The sequence below is a fragment of the Heterodontus francisci genome, chromosome 1 (genome assembly GCF_036365525.1).
Source record: "Heterodontus francisci isolate sHetFra1 chromosome 1, sHetFra1.hap1, whole genome shotgun sequence".
NCBI classification, from domain to species: domain Eukaryota; kingdom Metazoa; phylum Chordata; class Chondrichthyes; order Heterodontiformes; family Heterodontidae; genus Heterodontus; species Heterodontus francisci.
Window position 1 is genome coordinate 189,961,943 of NC_090371.1, and position 19,961 is coordinate 189,981,903.

The following is a 19,961-nucleotide window of genomic DNA, read 5'->3' on the forward strand; positions in this document are numbered from 1 at the left end:
ACCATGCTGACTTGGAACTATATCGCTGTTCCTTCACTGTCACTGGGTCAAAATCTTGAAACTCCCTTCCTAACAACACTATGGGTGTACCTAGACCTCAAGGACTGCAGCGGTTTAAGAAGGCAGCTCACCACCATCTTCTCAAGGGCAATTAGGGATGGGCAATAAATGCTGGCCTAGCCAGTGATGCCCAAATCCCATGAACAAATTTTAAATACCTCAAATGGATAAGAACATTAAAAATGTTAATGGAATATTGGATTTTAAGACAAAAGTTATAGAATATAAAAGTTGAGATGTATTGTGAATCTACATAAAACCTTAGCAAAAGCATGGATACAGTAGATTAGTGGTTATGTCTCTGGACTAGTAATTTAGCAGTCCACAATGGAAATTTGAACGTTTGAATTCAGTTATTTGAGTTATTTCAAAGTTATTTGAAATCTAACTGCTCCCACATGAAAACAATGAAAAAGCCTAAATAAACAAAATTAAGCACAATAGTCAGTAGACAAAGAAAACCATAAATCGATGAAGGATATAATGGAGTAAGTTGAATACGACAAAAAGACATCTGTTTCGAAATGTATCAAACTGAACAAATAGTTTTTACAATAATAAACATATGTTGAAGTACGCCTACTAGTAGCATTGTGGGGGGTGGAGGGTGGGGTGGCGTGGTGGGGTGGTTTATGTTTGCAACAGGGCTCTCAGCCACTGGCTGAAGAGCTGGCGAGAGCTCCACGTTGCCTCTTTGTGGGAAGGCTTGCTGCATTACATGCCATTCAGGCACTTAAGTGGACAGCAGCAGGCCCTCCCTGGGATTAAGGACCCTGGGGATCGACATCCCATCTGCTGAGAGCTGCTGGCCAATCAGAGGCCAGCAGGTCTTTTACTGAGCAGTACCACTGTGGAGGCGGTGGCTGATGCGGTAATTCACCACCAGTGGCCTAGGATGGTCGATGGACCTAGGCCACAGGCGAGTCATGGCAGAAGGGGTTTTGTGGGGCTGGGGGAGTGGGGATGGGATTGTAGCAGGGTCGGCTAAAGGGCAGGGGGATGGCCGTCAGCGGGCTCCCCCCCTTCCCGATGCCTGGTCCCCCAATCAGACACTAAATGCCCTTTTGAAAGAGGGACACCCCCACTCCAGGAACCGGCAAGCAACCCACATAGGTTTGCTTGTCGTGTTCCCTGTGTGGTGTCAGGCCCACCTTCTGCTGGGCTAATACTGCCAGCAGCACAACCAGGGCCTTAATTGTGCATTAATTGCCCACTTAAGGGATTGGCAGCCATCCATGGGTCTTCCCACCACGGACTTAATTTGGCTGGAGGCAGGAAGGTGGCGGGGTCCCCACCCACCACCAACCTCCCTGATTAAATGCTCTCCCTGCCTCCAAACTCGCTGTGGGTAGAGCATTACATCCCCCCATTGTAGCTAATCACAAATCAAATGAGAAGTCCCCTGATGACACAGGCAGCAAAACAAAGTTGAAAGGCCAAGTGGCTACCTGCCAGTGCTAAAAGAGGAAACGAATAAAAACTGACCAACAGCTTGAAAAAAAATTCTAAAACAAGCCTCAAGAAAGTTGATGGATCAGAACTAGCCAACAATAGTTAGTTACATTGAAAGTGCAGTGGAGCACAGGCTTATAACCTAAACTGCAGCTGCACCCAATATTCAATTACTTGTATACAGAAAGATTGTGGTGATAATTGAGGGGATTTTTCTTTATATCATAGCAAAAAGTGGGCTATTGAAGATATGTATTGGTACTTTGTTGTTAAATCTGATTGATAAAATTCTTATTGCAGTTAGTTGGTTGCAAGCCACTGCACAGAGGCATACTTACATGTGAGCTGTGGTTCAGTGGAAGAATCATGCCTCTGAGCCAGAGGTTTGTTCCCATTCCAGGGACTTAAGCACACAATAAAAAGCTGGCAGGACTGGGGGAGTGCTGCACTGTTGGTGGCCTTGTCTTTTGGATGAAATGTTAAAACTAAATCTTGCCTGCCCTCTCAGGTGGAGGGTAAATATTCCACTGCACTGTTAAAGAAGAGCAGGCGAGTTTTCTCGGGTGTCGTGACCAATATTTATTGCTCAACCAACACCTAAAACAATTTAGTATACTGTACTCGCTGCTCACAGTGCGGTCACCTCCACATTGGAGAGACCAAATGCAGTTTGGGTGACCACTTTGCAAAACACCTCCGCTCAGTCCGCAAACATGACCCCAAGTTTCCAGTTGCTTGCCATTTGCTCTGTTCTCTACATTACAACACTGTCTACACTTCAAAACTACTTCATTGGTTGTAAAGCACTTGGGACATCCTGTGGTCACAAAAGGTGCTATATAAATGATAGTTCTTCCTTTCTTCTACCCTTCATGCTAGTCCATGCTGGTACCCTTCCTGTTTCACAGTTATGCTGATACTTTGGCCTTCCTCCCCGCCGGCATTTTTCTCCCTCTCCCCTTAAAGTTCAAGCTGATACTTTGCTCTTCCTCCTCTCAATTCATACTGGCATTCTGCATGCCTTTTCCCCTTCACTCAGGCTGGTGCACATTTCCCCTTCCTCTCACAGTTGTGCTGGCAGTCATCTTCCCTTCCCTTCATTTAAGACAGCATTTCCCAACTCCCTCCACATGAGGAAATTGTTCTATTTACTTACGTGGAAGGTAAATGCTGACATAGACTGGTTGGGCTGAATATCCAATTTCCATCTTGGAACTTTTCTGCATTTCTGTGTACTTCCTAGGTCACACTGGCAATTATCACACCCTCATCTCTCGTTCAACTGGCAGTCTCCACACCCTCACTCCTAGTTCACACAGTCACTCTTCAAACCTCACCTCTAGTTCAAACTGGCAGTCTTCACGTCCTCACTCCGAGTTCATGCTGACAATCATCTCCTCCTTCATCCCTAGTTCATACCGGCACTCTTCTCCTCCATCACCCTGAGTTGACACTGGCATTCTTCTTCTCCCTCCCCGTTCCTACTTGCTTCTTTCACCTTTGTTGGATCATGCACATACTCTCATTCCAGCCTTGTCTTTTGCAATCACATGCTTGGATCTGCCATCATTGAGGATGGGGATTTCCATTGAGCCTGCTCCAATCATTAGTTGTTTAATTGCCCCCCACCATTCACAACTGGATGTGGCAGGACTGCAGAGCTTTGATCTGATCCATTGGTTGTGGGATAACCTAGCTCTGTCTACTGCATGCTGCTTTTGTTTAGCACACATGTAGTCCTGTGCTGCAGCTTCACCAGGTTGGCACCTCATTTTTAGATATGCCTGTGGCTGCTCTTGCATGCTGTTCTACACTTCTCATTGAAGCAGGGTTCCTTCCCTGACTTGATGGTAATGGTAGAGGGAGGGATATGCCAGACCATGAGGTTACAGATTGTGGTATACAATTCTGCTGCTGATGTCGCACAGCACCTCATGGATCGCAGTTTTGCATTGCTAGATCTGTTTGAAATCTATCCCATTTAGCACAGTGATAGTGCCACACAACACGATGGAGGGTATCCTTAATGTGAAGATGGGACTTGGTCTCCACAAGGACTGTGTGCTGGTCATTTCTACCAATACTGTTATGGATAAATGCATCAGTGAAGTGTAGATTGGTGAGGATGAGATCAAGTTGGTTTTTCCCTTGTGCTGGTTCTCTCACCACCTACCACAGGCCCTGTCTGGCAGATCTGTCCTTTAGGACTCGACCAGCTCAGTCAGTAGTGGGGCTACCAAGTCTCAAATGTGTATTACTGGCCAGTCATGTTATGGCCTTTCAGTGAGTGTTTGCATTTTTATAGCACCTTTCCACAACCTCAGGAAATCCCAAAGTGCTCTAAGCTAATTAAGTGCTTTTGAAGTGTAGTCACCGTTGTAATGTGGGAAACATGACAACCAATTTGCACACAGGAAGGTCCTGCAAACAACAATGAGATAATGAAAATATAATCAACAACTACATCAATTTGCATTTACATAGCACCATCAGCAGCATCAGAATTGTACTCAACAACAATCTGTAACCTCATGGCCTGGCATATCCCCCACTCTACCATCATCAAGCCGGGGGACCAACCCTGCTTCAATGGAGAGTGCAGGAGCGCATGCCAGGAGCAGCACCAGGCATACCTCAAAATGAGGTGTCAACCTGGTAAAGCTACAACCCAGGACTACTTGTGTGCCAAATTGCGTAAGCAGCATGCGATAGACAGAGCTAAGTGATCCCATAATCAACGGATCAGATCCAAGCGCTGCAGTCCTGCCAAATCCAGCCGTGAATGGTGGTGGACAATTAAACAACTAACAGGAGGAGGAGGCCCCACAAATATCCCCATCCTCAATGTTGGGGGAGCCCATCACATCAGTGCAAAAGACAAGTTTGAAGGATTTGCATCCACCTTCAGCCAGAGATGCCGAGTGGATGATCCATCTTGGCCTCCTCCTGAAGTCCCCAGCATCACAGATACCAGTCTTCAGCCAATTTGATTCACTCCACATGATATCAAAAAACGACTGAAGACACTGGATACTGCAAAGGCTATGGGCCCTGACAACATTTTGGCAATAGTACTGAAGACCTGTGCTCCAGAACTTGCTGCGCCCCTAGCCAAGCTGTTCCAGTACAGCTACAACACTGGCATCTACCTGGCAATGTGGAAAATTGCCCAGGTACGTCCTGTACACAAAAAGCAGGACAAGTCCAACCCAGCCAATTACCGCCTCAACAATCTACTCTCAATCATCAGTAAAGTGATGGAAGGTGTTATCAACAGTACCATCAAGTGGCACTTGCTTACCAATAACCTGCTCACTGACACTCAGTTTGGGTTCCACCAGGGCCACTCAGCTCCAGACCTCAATACAGCCTTGATTCAAACATGGACAAAAGAGCTGAGCTAAAGAGGTGAGGTGAGAGTGACTGCCCTTGACATCAAGGCAGCATTTGACCAAGTATGGCATCAAGGAGCCCGAGCAAAACTGGAGTCAATGGGAATCAGAGGAAAAACTCTCTGCTGGTTGGAGTCATACCTAGCGCAAAGGAAGATGGTTGTGGTTGTTGGAGGTCAATCATATCAGCTCCAGGTCATCACTGCAGGAGTTCCTCAGGGTAGTGTCCTAGGCCCAACCATCTTCAGCTGCTTCATTAATGACCTTCCTTCAATCATAAGATCAGAAGTGGGGATGTTTGCTGATGATTGCACAATATTCAGCACCATTTGTGACTGCTCAGATTCTGAAGCAGTTCATGTAGAAATGCAGCAAGACCTGGATAATATCCAAGTTTGGGCTGATAAGTGGCAAGTAACATTCGCGCCACACAAATGCCAGGCAATGACCATCTCCAACAAGAGAGAATCTAACCATTTCCCCTTGACATTTCATGGCATTAAGATCACTGAATCCCCGACTATCAATATCCTGGGGGTTACTATTGACCAGAAACTGAACTGCAGTAACCATATAAATGGCGTGGTTACAAGAGCAGGTCAGAGGCTAGGAATCGTGCGGCGAGTAACTCACTTCCTGACTCCCCAAAGCCTGTCCACCATGTACAAAGCACAAGTCAGAAGTGTGATGGAATACTGTCCACTTGTATGGATGGGTGCAGCTCCAACAACACTCAAGAAGCTTGACACCATCCAGGACAAAGCAGCCTGCTACATTGGCACCCCATCTACAAACATTCACTCCCTCCACCACCGACGCACAGTGGCAACAGTGTCGACAATCTACAAGATGCATTGCAGCAACACACCAGGGCTCCTTGGAAAGCACCTTCCAAATCTGGGACCTCTACCACCTTGAAGGACAAGTGCAGCAGATGCATGGGAACACCACCACCTGAAAGTTCCTCTCCAAGCTCCACACCTTCCTGACTCGGAACTATATTGCTGTTCCTTCACTGTCGCTGGGTCAAAATCCTGGAACTCCCTACCTGACAGTGTATCTTCTCCACATGCACTGCAGCGGTTCAAGAAGGCAGCTCACCACCATGGGCAATTAAGGATGGGCAATAAATGCTGGCCTGGCCAGCGATGCCCACATCCCAGGAACGAATGAAAAAAATACATGTCTTTCTTACTTTTGTTTGTGTCAGCCATGGCTCATCAGGTAGCATTCTCACCTCTGAATCACAAGGTCTTGGATTCCAGTCCCGCGCTAGATTTTGAGCACAGAAATCAAGGCTGACATTCCAGTGCAGTATTGAGGGAGTGCTGTATTGTCAGAGGTCCTCTCTCACCAAATTAAATATTAAACCAAGGCCCTGTCTGTTTGTTTGGATAGATGTAAAAGATCCCATGGTGCTCCTCTGAAGACAAGCTAGAATGATCTCTCGTGGCCTGGCAAGCCTTTATCCCTTGATCGTTTTAAGGGATAGAAGGGTAGATGAAGGTAAGGCTCCCCTGGTTGGGGAGTCTAAAACCAGGGGACGCAATTTCAAAATAAGGGGGAAGCCACTTAGGACAGAGATGAGGAGAAATTTCTTTACTCAGAGGGTTGTGAATCTTTCGAATTCTCTACCCTAGAGAGCTGTGGAAGCTCAGTCATTAAGTAGAGATTGACAGATTTCTAAATACCAATGACATAAAGGGGTATGGGGATAGTGTGGGAAAAAGGCATTGAAGTGGATGATCAGTCATGATCATATTGAATGGCAGAGCAGACTCGATGGGCTGAATGGCCTACTCCTGCTCCTATGTTCCTATGATCAACATCACCAAAACAGATTGGATGTTTTCCCGCATTCTAGTCTCCATAATCTTGAGGCCATCCAAAACTGCTGTCCAGGTCCTAACTCACAACAAGTCCTGTTCCCCTATCACCCCGTGTGCTCACTGACCTACATTGGTGCTTGGTCAAGCAACAACTTGATTTTAAAATTCTCATCCTTGTTTTAAAAGCCCTCCATGGCCTCGTCCCTCCCTTTCTCTGTAATCTCCTCCAGCCACACAACCCTCAAATATATTTGCACCCCTCTAATTCTCGCCCTTGTACATTCCTAATTTAACCCCACCTCCACTGGTAGCTTCGCCTTCAGCTGCCTGGGCGTCAAGCTCTGGAATTCCGTCCCAGGACCTCTCCACCTCTCAACGCTCTCCTGCTTTAAGAGACTTCTTAAAACCTACCTCTTTGACCAAGCTTTTGGTCATCTGACCTAATACCACCTTATGTGGCTCGGTGACATACTTTGTTTTATAATGCCCCTGTAAAGCACCACCTTGGGATGTTTTATTATATTAAAGGTGCTGTATAAATACAAGTTGTTGTTGTTATCACATCACTGTTTGTGGGATCTTGCTGTGTGCAATTTGACTGCCGTTTTTCCTACATTACATCAGTGATTATACTTCAAAAAGTACTTCATTGGCTGTAACATGCTTTGAGAGGCACGGTGGATGTGGAAAGCACTATATAAATGTGAGTCGTTTCTTCCTTCTAGGTGCCACCGAAGGGCTAGGATTACAGGAGGTGGTTAACTACACATCACCTACAGAAACGGCCTGAGTTTGCGGTGGCCCATGTCTCATGCCAGTTTGCTATGGGCGTGAAAGCAGTGCTGGTTTCAACTTACAAGCTTGCTTCAGGGCAGTCTGGTCACATCTCCTACCTTCCACTGGTGTGGTGCTCTGAGGGGGAAGACTGGAGGCCTGCCACATGCTGGCAGTATCAGGTAGCTGAGCTCCAGCTGTTGCTATTCCACCGGGTGCTAGATCGTTGGCCTCAATGATCAGCAGGGTGGCTGGTGCAGTGGCAGATATTGGATCCTGAAAGCTTGACGCACAGAAGTTGTCACATTCTGAAAGCTGCAATTCATGCGGTGCTCCATTCTATCTCCTTTTGCTTCCTGGGTTGCAGGCTGTCCTCCTGTGAAGGTGGAGGAATAAACTGTTCCTTGGCCGATTTTTAGCAGGACATTTGCTGCAAATTCCAATGAAGCTGCCTGCAAGGAAGACAAGGCTTCGATGAATTGCTACAAAAAAACAGCTGTAGGTTTGAGTATCATACCTATCAGTTACTGTACATCCTTGAAGATTGATGCCAGAACCAGTAGGAATGATGTTGCTCAAACATCCTTTGTTTCAGGCAGGTACCCATGTGTTCTATGTCCCATGGCTCTCAAGACACTGGCAGCTTTCTATTCAGCCTCTGCTGGGAAGAGAGCGCATCCTCGCCCACCCACCACGCCTCTGGTTGCTTTACGCTCTGTGAATCACCTGATGTGTATCAATCTACCCGGTAAATGTCTCTGAGCTAGCGCCTTGAGGAGAGGAAGGAAGTGCCACAGGTGTTAAGTTGGAGGGGGTGGGAGCAGAGGAAGGTGGGGCAGGATGAAACAGCTACAATTGGTGAGTGTACTGGTCCTCTTCCTCATCATCACCATATAGAAAACTCTGCAACTTCTCCTCCTCACCATCATCATGTTCCTCTACCTGTGCCCTGCCCCCATCCCTGTGATGTGTCTGTAGGAAAGGAGGGCTTTACCCCTCCTGATTAATGAGACAGAGAAAGAAGACAGAATATTCTGACTGGGTACTACTGCAGAAGACTACTAGGCTACAATATAGGCAGTTATTAATTAAGCACTGGCAAGTTATCGCAGACCTCAATATCTCCTAAGACAGGAGCTCAGTGAGTGCCCTCAAGCTGCATGGTCTTGTCATTGAGCAGGTGGTTTGCCCTTTGGTGGGCATTGCATGTTAGTTTGCCCTGAAAGAACATAGAGTCAAGGAGAGTGTGGTTAGCTTTTGAGATGTATGTGCCAAGTGGCATGTATTCTGAGTGCTTCCATTTTCTTTAAATTATGAGGATTTGGGTTTTAAAACTGAAAAGGATCCCAGAGATGCTGGAATTTTGTGGGTTTTTTTTAAAAAGAGGTCATCAGAAGGTCTTTTGGACTGAGCTTGTAAACAAGCCCTTACTGGAAGGCACCTGTCTTCGGATAATTACCCAGTAGGGATTTTTTGACTTGGGGGAAGGGTGTTTACAAAGAAGTGACAGGTCAAGATTTATAGGGTTCAGGAGGCTTGACTCCTGAGATGTTTTTGGTTTCACTTTGGACAGTGAGTTGGTGATATGGACAGTGTTAAAAGGACAGTTGGAGAAAACTTGCCAAGGGAGCAAACACCACCTCAGCTTGTTCAAGCTCTTTGAAAAGCCTGCCAGTTTTCCACCTCTTTGAGAAGCTCTGAGAAGCAAATGTAAGAAACTGCCTAAAACCCCTGTTGCTGCATTTTTCCTGGAAAGCCTACCTAAACTGATCGTCAACGTCGCCTGACAAGAACTGGTCTAGGAAAATCCCAGTGACAGCCATCTATGCATATTTGGCATGTCAAACCAAAACAGAGGACATCTGACATCTTTCCATACCTTCTCTTTTTTCTTCAAGAATTAGCAAGTATTCGGCCAAAGTATTCTTTTTCTGATTTTTTTTTTGTAATAGAGCTCTAAAGAATAAATCTCTTTTTTTCAGGTAACCAGTGTATGTGTGTATGTATGTGAGGGGCTAAGGTAAAAAGGGAACTTTTATATTTCAGTCTGTGTGTTACTACTTTGCTTCATTACTGGCTATATCTTGTTTTATAATAAACTGATAATTTTGTTGTTTATTAAAGAAACCTGGTTGGTGTATTTTATTCTGGGATAAAAATAAAGTCTATGATTGACTGTATGGGTAACTGGGAAAAATTTCAATATATGTTGTGACCTGTGGATAAGTGGAAGCAGAAAAACAGTGCACTCCGCCCACCTCCATCGTAACACATGGGAGAGATGAAGTAAAACATGTGCAGGGTATGAGTCTGTTAAAGTGGAGGTAAAAATGTTAACGAGTTGGATAGCCATATTGCAAGCTGAGTTATGGGTTCACAATACCAGAGTGAAGAGTGTGCTGGTGCCCAGGGTGAGCGAGAAAAAAAGGAGAGTCTCCACTGTGTTACCTTGCCAGCACAAGTGAGCTCATTGAACTTTTTGCGGCACCGCTCTGCAAACCTGGGAATGAGCAAATTTGCACTCAGTGCCAGTGCCACCTACTTCCAGGGGCTTCAGAGCCTCACCAAGTATAAGGAGGCAGTGGATTAGTGGGAGGTCAGTGTTTGTGGCAAACAGCAGCCATCGGGAACTCTAGCATGGCTCGGCAGGGAGGGCAGAACAGCGTGGGCACTGGCATTGGCAGTCAGGAGCAAGGACAAATGTGCCAGCACAGCAGGGGCATACCGCCTGAGTGCCATCTTTGAAATGGCAGTAGTGTGAATAAAGTGGGGGGTGGTGAGAGGTCCTGGAAATTGAGTGCAGCTATCTGCCACGGGCCTCATTCACTCAGGCTGTGAGATCTCCAGTGAGAAGGAGAATCAGAGAGAGAGAGAGCTGCAGCCACAGGCAAAGGGCCAGAGGAGCTTCCGCCTTGGAGTTGGAATGCAGGAGGAGAGTGCAGAGGGGCACGCAACCAGCCTCAAATGCACAGAAGAGGTTACCCACCAGAGAGGGTCTCCTGTCAGATGCTCAACTTCCTGCTAATGTCAAAGCAGCAGTGTTATTGAAAACTACGCCTCTCCAGGGAGGCCGTCACAGAACTGTGTGCCATGACGGAGGTTGAGCTGAGCTGTATGGGAAGTGGGGGCCAACCACTGCCTGTGACACTAAAATTCACCGTGGTGCTGAATTTCTACACCTCAGGATCATTCCAAGGATCTTCAGGAGATAAAACCAAAAAAGTGCTGGAAATACTCAGCAGGTCTGGCAGCATCTGTGGAGAGAGAAGCAAAGTTAACATTTCAGGTCAGTGACCTTTCATCAGAACTAGCAAAGGTTAGAAATGCAATAGGTCTTAAGCAAATAAAGTGGGGGTGGGGCAAAAGAAAACAAATGGGAAGGTGTTGATAGGACAGAAAGTCACAAAGAATAACTGACTCCTTGTCAGTTTGTGTGTTTTTGTACTGATCTGGACAGAGCGCTGAGAGGGACATAGGGTTTGGTGTCATTGCTGATTTTGCCTAGGTGCAGGGTGTCATCGACTGTAGTCATCAAGGCTCCACCAGACCAGACCAGCTTGCAGCCTTTATCAGCAGGAAGGGCTTCCACTCACTCAGTGTGCAACTGGTCTGCGACCTCCACAAACGGTTCCTTCAGGTATGTGCAAGGTTACGGGGAAGCAGCCATGATGCCTACATACTAAGGCAGTGCCAGCTGCCCGACCTTTTCAGGCATCCGCATGTCTTTGAGGATGGGTGCTGGGTGATAAGGGCTACCCACTGAAGACATGGCTACTGATGACTATGATAAACCCGGCATTGATTAGAGGAGAGGCATAACACCTGCCATGGGACAACTCAAGCGACCATTCAGCAGGCCATAGGGCTTCTGAAGTTGCAGTTCAGATGGCTAGATGGATCTGGTGGAGCCCTTCAGTATGTCCCAACAGAGGTCTCTCTATCGTGGTGGTGTGTTATGCTCTGCACTACCTGGCGCTACAGAGGGGAGAGCATTTTAACACAGATCCGTGCAATCCTATAAAGCTACACCTTCTGCAGCCCTGTTCCTATTTCCTCCATTGCCCTTAGCATTTACCTGAACCCATTAAGACATTAGACTGCAGCATGGGAATGCATTCATCGCATGCAGTGTGGTCCTTCGCATCGTACCTTTTGAGGGGCCCAGGGAGGCCGTCACAGATAGGATTCCTTCCTCTTTCCTTGCAATATCACAATTTTTTGGGCAGCAAAAAGAATGCATGGCGGCATGCATTAACAAAATTTAAATCCACAAACCCCAGGTGCAGCTAGGTGCTCTTCTTAAACCTCTTACGTGTGCTCCGACATGGTGCTCCCTCTGCACTGTCAGCTGGGGTGGAGACAGGCTGCTGACTTCGGTGTTCCCTAGCTTTCAATGAGGCCTGGAGGGCCCTGGCATATTGAGGGCCTCCCACACAAATGCAGAAGACACGTCTGACATTCTGGCTACGTGTGGCACTGGTATCACTGACAGAGGGGCTGAGGAGCTGCTACCCACACCAGTAGCGCCCTGAGCTCATGGAGGAGGCGATGGCATGCAGGTCTGCATGCATCACCGACATCCACCGAGTGGTCCGCTGGATATGGCTCTCCACAAGGGGTGCCAATCTCTTGATGGAGGAGGCGAAGTATGCACACGCCAGAGACATGGCGGCACTCATGGCCTAGATGGACTCCTCCATCATCCAGGCGAGGGTGCGCATGGCCTCTGGAAGCTTCACTCATGCTACAGCTCCAGAATCTCCCGCCTTGCTGATGACTGCAGAGGAGTGTCATCAACCTGAAGCTCACAATGCCCTGGCCTCTCACAGTCCTTCCAGTATGAGTGGCCTTGGCTGTCACTTTTTTTTCCCCCAAAATATACTTTATTCATAAAAATCTGTAAAAAAAATACATTACAAAACAGTTCAAAACAGCACCAAGTCGACATTCCAAAAAGTGCAAAGGAAATCAGTTTTCTTCAAAACAGGAGTGAGTTGCCTCACAACCCTTCCATTCCATTTTACCTGCCAGGTACATTTTACAGCAAAACCATATTTGGTGTATACAGCCCGAGGGGTTTCCCTTGGGTCCAGTACCTCAGTTCACTTTGGCGGGGGGACCTTACACTGTGCTCTTTCCCCATTGAGCCTTTGCTGCAGCTGCCCCAAGCTTTAGTACGTCCCTCAGCACGTAGTCCTGGACCTTGGAATGTGCAAGTCTGCATCACTCGGTCGTGGACAACTCTTTTCACTGGAAGCCCAGCAAGTTTCAGGCAGACCAAAGGGCATCTTTCACCGAATTGATGGTCCTCCAGCAGCAGTTGATGTTTATCTCGGTGTGCGTCCCTGGGAACAGCCCGTAGAGCACAGACTCCTGTGTTACAGAGCTGCTTGGGATGAACCTCGACAAAAACCACTGCATCTCTTTCCACACCTGCTTTGCAAAGACACATTCCAGGAGGAGGTGGGCAACTGTCTCTTCCCCACCGCAGTCACCTCAAGGGTAGGGAGTGGAGGGGGGAGGGCATGACTCCGGGCGTGCAGGAAGTCTGACGGGGAGGGCCCTTCTCACCACCAGTCAAGCTACATCTTGGTGCTTGTTTGAAAGTTCTGGTGATGAGGTATTCTGCCAAATGACTTTGGCAGTCTGCTCAGGGAACCATGTGACAGGATCCACCATCATCTTTTCCCGTAGGGCCTTGAGGACATTCCGTGCAGACCACTGCCTGATGGATTGGTGCTCAAAGGTGTTTTCCTGCAGAAACTTTTCCACGAAGGATAGGTGGTATGGCACGGCCCAACTGGATGGAGCGTTCTGCGGCAATGTGACCAGGCCCATCCTTCACAACACTGAGGACAGATAGAACCTCAGCACATAGTGACACTTGGTGTTTGTGTGCTGGGGCTCTACGCACAGCTTGATGCAGCCGCACACAAAGGTGGTCATCAGGATGAGGGCAATGTTGGGTACATTTTTCCCACCCGTATCCAGAGGTTTGATCATCGTGTCCCTCCGGACCCAGTCCGTTTTGAATCTCCAGATAAAGCAGAAAATGGCTCGGGTTACTGCCACGGCACAGGAGTGGGATATGGGCCAGACCTGCACCACATAGAGTAACAACATGAGCGCCTCACACCTGATGACCAGGTTCTTACCCACAATGGAGAGAGAACGCTGCTCCCACATGCTCAGTTTATGGTGTACCCTGGCTACTTGCTCCTTCCGGGTTTTGGCACAGGCCCCGGCCCTTCCGAACCATATCCCCAGCACCTTCAGGTAGTCGGACCTGATGGTGAAGGGGACAAAGGATCGGTCAGCCCAGTTTCCAAATAACATGGCCTCACTCTAGCCGTGGTTGACTTTGGCTCTCAAGGCCAGTTCGAACTGGTTGCAGATGCTCATCAGTCTGCGATCCGAGCAGAAGAGGGCGATGTCGTCCCTGTACAGGGAGGCTTTTACCTGCGTGCCTCTGCTGCCTGGGATTGTCACCCCTCTTATGCCCGCATCTTATTCCTAATGGACTCAACAAAAGGTTCGATACAGCAAACAAACAAGACAGGGGAGAGAGGACAGCACTGTCTGACCCCTGATTGGATTGGGAAACTTTCTGATTCCCACCCATTGATTGAGTCTGCGCTACTGATGTTTGTGTAGAGCAGTTTGATCCAATGGCAGATTCCCTCCCCAAACCCCATTTTGGAGAGCACGTCCATCGTGTATGTGTGCGATATCCTGTCAAAAGCTTTCTCCTGGTCCAAGCTGATGAGGTAGGTGTCCACCCTCCTGTCCCGTACATAGGCGATCTCGTATACTTCTTGCAGGTCTGGGCCAACCCAGTTCCACAGAGCCGAATAAAACTCAACCAGTATGCCGTCGCTTCCAGGAGTTTTACTCATCTCGAAGGACCGGATGGCATTTGTCAGCTCATCCAGAGTTAGCGGTTTGTCCAGTCTCTCCCTCATTCTGTCATCTAAGACCTCCATGATAGATGACAGGAAGGACTGGGAAGTCCTGCTGTCCGTGGGCTTCACGTCGTACAGTCCACTGTAAAAGGATTTACTGATCCTTAGTATGTCCAATTGCGAAGATATTATTGAGCCGTCCTCTTCCTTCAGTCTGCTCATCACAGAGCTCTCTCCGTGTACCTGGAAATGTACTTACCTGGCAGGGGAAGAAACCATGATCAGTGGCCTTTGATCCTGTTCCAGGTAGGTTTTGAGTAAAATGGCTATAACGGCACAGTGGCGCAGTGGTTAGCACTGCAGCCTCACAGCTGCAGGGACCCGGGTTCGATTCTGGGTACTGCCTGTGTGGAGTTTGCAAGTTCTCCCTGTGTCTGCGTGGGTTTTCTCCGGGTGCTCCGGTTTCCTCCCACAAGCCAAAAGACTTGCAGGTTGGTAGGTAAATTGGCCATTATAAATTGTCACTAGTATAGGTAGTTGGTAGGGAAATATAGGGACAGGTGGGGATGTTTGGTAGGAATATGGAATTAGTGTAGAATTAGTATAAATGGGTGGTTGATGGTCGGCACAGACTCGGTGGGCCGAAGGGCCTGTTTCAGTGCTGTATCTCTAATCTAAACCAATTCTAGAGCTTCAGGGTGGTGGTGAAGGGAAAGGGAGGAGGTGCACCGGTTGACCGTATCCTCTACATTAAGAAAATCCTTATTGATTGTTGTGGATTCCAAGCTGCAGACATGTTCTGCCTGCAGGACTTTCCCACCAGTGGATATTTCGATGTGACTTTCAAGAATGTGGTGGGATGCATCAAATTCCTGAAGGTGTTCAAGGAGAAGGGAAACCAGGCACCTCTGTCGATCCTCACAGTGGAGCCACTCTTCACACTGCCATCGCAACATGACCGGGTGGTGACAATTCACCTCTATAACCCCCATGTTCTTGTCGTGGATGTACTCACCTTCCTTGCCAGGTACGTCGAGGTGGCCGGCAGCAGTACTGATTTCAAGGACCCATTTGGGATTTGGACCAGCAAGCAGCAGGTCAAGGTGACCTTGAAGGTTGATGCCAATGGAGCCATCATCCATCCTCCCTCCAGCTTCGCTATCGTGGGAACTCAAGGCTTCTTGGTCTGTGCGGGGCAGCCCAGAGTTTGTCGCACCTGTGGCAATTCTGGTCATGTGGCAGCCAACTGCAGCACAGTCGTCTGCAAGAAGGAAGGCCATAAGACCAAGAACTGTAAACAGAGTAAGTGCTGCAACCTGTGCGATGAGGCAGGCCACCTCTATAAAACCTCCGGCAAATGCTGCCTCAGTTATGCTCAGGCAGCAAGGTCCAAGGAAAGGCCGGGAGAAGGAATGGTGAATGCATCTGGTGCTGGGAAGGAGAAAAGCAACCCTCTCTGCAGTGAGTAAAGTCGACCTGAGAAGGAGAAGAAAGGGGAGGCAGTTGCAACCAGCGACTCAACATCTACCCCACAGCCAGAAACCCCTCCTCTACAGACAGAATCAATGGAGGAGGAGATAACAGACAGACAAACTGGTCAGTGGCAAGTGGTACAAAGGAAAACTACAAAGAAAAAGCCTCCAAAAGCGGAACAGGCCACCAGCCAAACCAGTGGCAAGAGGAGATTCCGTCTGAGACAGACTACAGCAGCTCGTCTTCACTGGACGAGGAAGTGCCGGAACGACGGCACCTACAAAAGAGGCGGCAGAACAAAGAACAAAGAACAATACAGCACAGGAACAGGCCATTCGGCCCTCCAAGCCTGCGTCAATCTTGATGCCTGTCTAAACTAAAACCGTCTGCACTTCCGGGGACCATATCCCTCTATTCCCATCCTATTCATGTGTTAGTCAAGATGCCTCTTAAATGTCGCTATCGTACCTGCATCCACCACCTCCTCCGGCAGCAGGTTCCAGGCCTCACCACCCTCTGTATAAAGAACTTGCCTCGCACATCCCCTCTAAACTTTGCCCATCGCACCTTAAACCTACGTCCCCGAGTAACTGACTCTTCCACCCTGGGAAAAAGCTTCTGACTATCCATTCTGTCCATGCCACTCATTACTTTGTAAACCTCTATCATATCGTCCCTCCACCCCCGTCGTTCCAGTGAAAACAATCCGAGTTTATCCAACCTCTCCTCATAGCTAATGCCCTCCAGACCAGGCAACATCCTGGTAAGCCTCTTCCGTACCCTCTCCAAAGCCTCCACGTCCTTCTGGTAGTGTGGCGACCAGAATTGCACGCAATATTCTAAGTGTGGCCTAACTAAAGTTCTGTACAGCTGCAGCATGACTTGCCAATTTTTACACTCTATGCCCCGACCGATGAAGGCAAGCATGCTGTATGCCTTCTTGACTACCTTATCCACCTGCATTGCCACTTTCAGTGACCTGTGGACCTGTACGCCCAGATCTCTCTGTTTGTCAATACTCCTAAGGGTTCTGCCATTTACTGTATACTTCCCACCTGTATTAGATCTTCCAAAATGCATTACCTCTCATTTGTCCGGATTAAACTCCATCTGCCATTTCTCCGCCCAAGTCTCCAACTGATATATATCCTGCCGTATCCTCTGGCAATCCTTATCACTATCCGGAACTCCACCAACCTTTGTGTCGTCCGCAAACTTACTAATCAGGCCAGCTACATTTTTCTCCAAATCATTTATATATACTACAAACTGCAAAGGTTCCAGCACTGATCCCTGCGGAACACCACTAGTCACATCCCTCCATTCAGAAAAGCATCCTTCCACTGCTACCCTCTGTCTTCTATGACCGAGCCAGTTCTGTATCCATCTTGCCAGCTCACCTCTGATCCCGTGTGACTTCACCTTTTGTACCAGTCTGCCATGAGGGACCCTGTCAAAGGCATTACTGAAGTCCATATAGACAACATCCACTGCCCTTCCTTCATCAATCATCTTCGTCACTTCCTCAAAAAACTCAATCAAGTTTGTGAGAACTCAAAGGATCTGGAAGATAAAAACCCCCCAGCCCCCGGGCACTGGAAGCTGTGATGGGCCCAGTGCACCCCAAACCCAAAGCGCCATACCTAGCGACAGGCCCAGCGCATCCCAGCTCTGGGACACCGAGAGCAACGACACATCTGGCGCACCCCAGCTCCGGGAAGCTGGGAGCAATGATGTTTTCGAGGATGAACAGAGGGGAACAGCAGAGGACAGCCCAATCCTTGCTGCCTACAAGACCTGCCCGATGTCACTCCGGCAGAACAAACCCTGCATGAAAAACCAGGAGGGGTTTCTGAGCCCAACGATACACTATGGGTATGCAGGAACATCCCGAAGGACTGGGACTAGCAAGGACAAATGGTAGGGAAGCAACAACTAACTTTAAAAAATGGGTATAAGGATTGCTTCAATTAATGTGTGTAGCATTAAATCCACTACGCAATGTGTTTCAACCTTGGACTACCTCGCCAAGGTCAAACCCGACCTACTGTTTCTGCAGGAGTGTGGAATACCACACCTCAGCACCTACAGGCAATGGTTGCGATGGTGGTCCCACAGGCCATCGATCTGGTCAGGGGGTAATGATTCCCGTTCCTCCGGCCTGGGTATTCTGCTGTGGGGAGGTAACTTCACCATCTCCGAAGTTAAGGAGGTGGTGGGTGGTCGCCTCCTCGTAGCAGATGTAATGTACAACAATGCTCCGCTCCGGTTGATCAACGTGTACACCCCAGTTCAATGCAACGAGCGGCTAACCGTCTTCCAGCAGCTCCCACTGCTGCTGGCGATGTCCAAGCCGGTCATCCTAGGCGGTGACTTCAACTGCATCATCGATGCAGCTGGACGATCCGGCAGAGACGACAGCAAGCTGGACACTACGTCCAGATTCCTAATAGAAACAATAAAAGATGCCAAACTGCACAATGTCTTCAGAAAACCTACAGACGGAGCGCATTTTTAAAAGTTAGTTGTTGTAGGTACACCTGGTCAAGAACGGATGGGTCTGCCCATTCCAGGATTGAATTCCTGTTTGTGTCCCGTGCATTCACAGTCAGATCCATCGATGTCAAGCCGGTGTTCTGCTCTGACCATTGCCTCTTACTGGCTGACTGTCACTTACAGGACGACCAGTGGGTTGGCAGGAGGATATGGAAGCTCAAGGCTACACTGCTAACCCCAGAGAACATTGAGGAACTCAAAAGGGTTTACAAAGGTTGGAGGCCCGTGAAACCCCTCTTTGAGTCTCCAGTTCACTGGTGGGAGGCAATCAAGGAGAACATCAAAAGGTTCTTTATCTTCAAAGTTGTTCAGAGGGCAAGAGAGACAGAGAGAAATGTCCTGACTCCAGAAAAGTATTCAAAATCTGCTCTGGCTGCAGACAACAGAACAAAGAACAAGAACAAAGAACAGTACAGCACAGGAACAGGCCATTCGGCCCTCCAAGCCTGCGCCGATCTTTTGATGCCTGCCTAAACTAACACCTTCTGCACTTTCGGGGCCCATATCCCTCTATTCCCATCCTATTCATATATTTGTCAAGATGTCTCTTAACGTCGCTATCGTATCTGCTTCCACCACCTCCCCTGGCAGCAAGTTCCAGGCACTCACCACCCTCTGTGTAAAAAACTTGCCTCGCACATCCCCTCTAAACTTTGCCCCTCGCACCATAAACCTATGTCCCCGAGTAACTGACTCTTCCACCCTGGGAAAAAGCTTCTGACTATCCACTCTGTCCATGCCGCTCACAACTTTGTAAACCTCTATCATGTCGCCCCTCCACCTCCGTCGTTCCAGTGAAAACAATCTGAGTTTTTCCAACCTCTCCTCATAGCTAATGCCCTCCAGACCAGGCAACATCCTGGTAAACCTCCTCTGTACCCTCTCCAAAGCCTCCACGTCCTTCTGGTAGTGTGGCGACCAGAATTGCACGCAATATTCTAAGTGTGGCCTAACTAAAGTTTTGTACAGCTGCAGCAGAACTTGCCAATTTTTATACTCTATGCCCCGACCGATGAAGGCAAGCATGCCGTATGCCTTCTTGACTACCTTATCCACCTGCGTTGCCACTTTCAGTGACCTGTGGACCTGTACGCCCAGATCTCTCTGCCTGTCAATACTCCTAAGGGTTCTGCCATTTACTGTATACCTCCCACCTGCATTAGACCTTCCAAAATGCATTACCTCACATTTGTCCGGATTAAACTCCATCTGCCATTTCTCCGCCCAAGTCTCCAACCGATCTATATCCTGCTGTATCCTCTGACAATCCTCATCATTATCCGCAACTCCACCAACCTTTGTGTCGTCCGCAAACTTACTAATCAGACCAGCTACATTTTCCTCCAAATCATTTATATATACTACAAACAGCAAAGGTCCCAGCACTGATCCCTGCGGAACACCACTAGTCACATCCCTCCATTCAGAAAAACACCCATCCACTGTTACCCTCTGTCTTCTGTGACTGAGCCAGTTCTGTATCCATCTTGCCAGCTCACCTCTGATCCCGTGTGACTTCACCT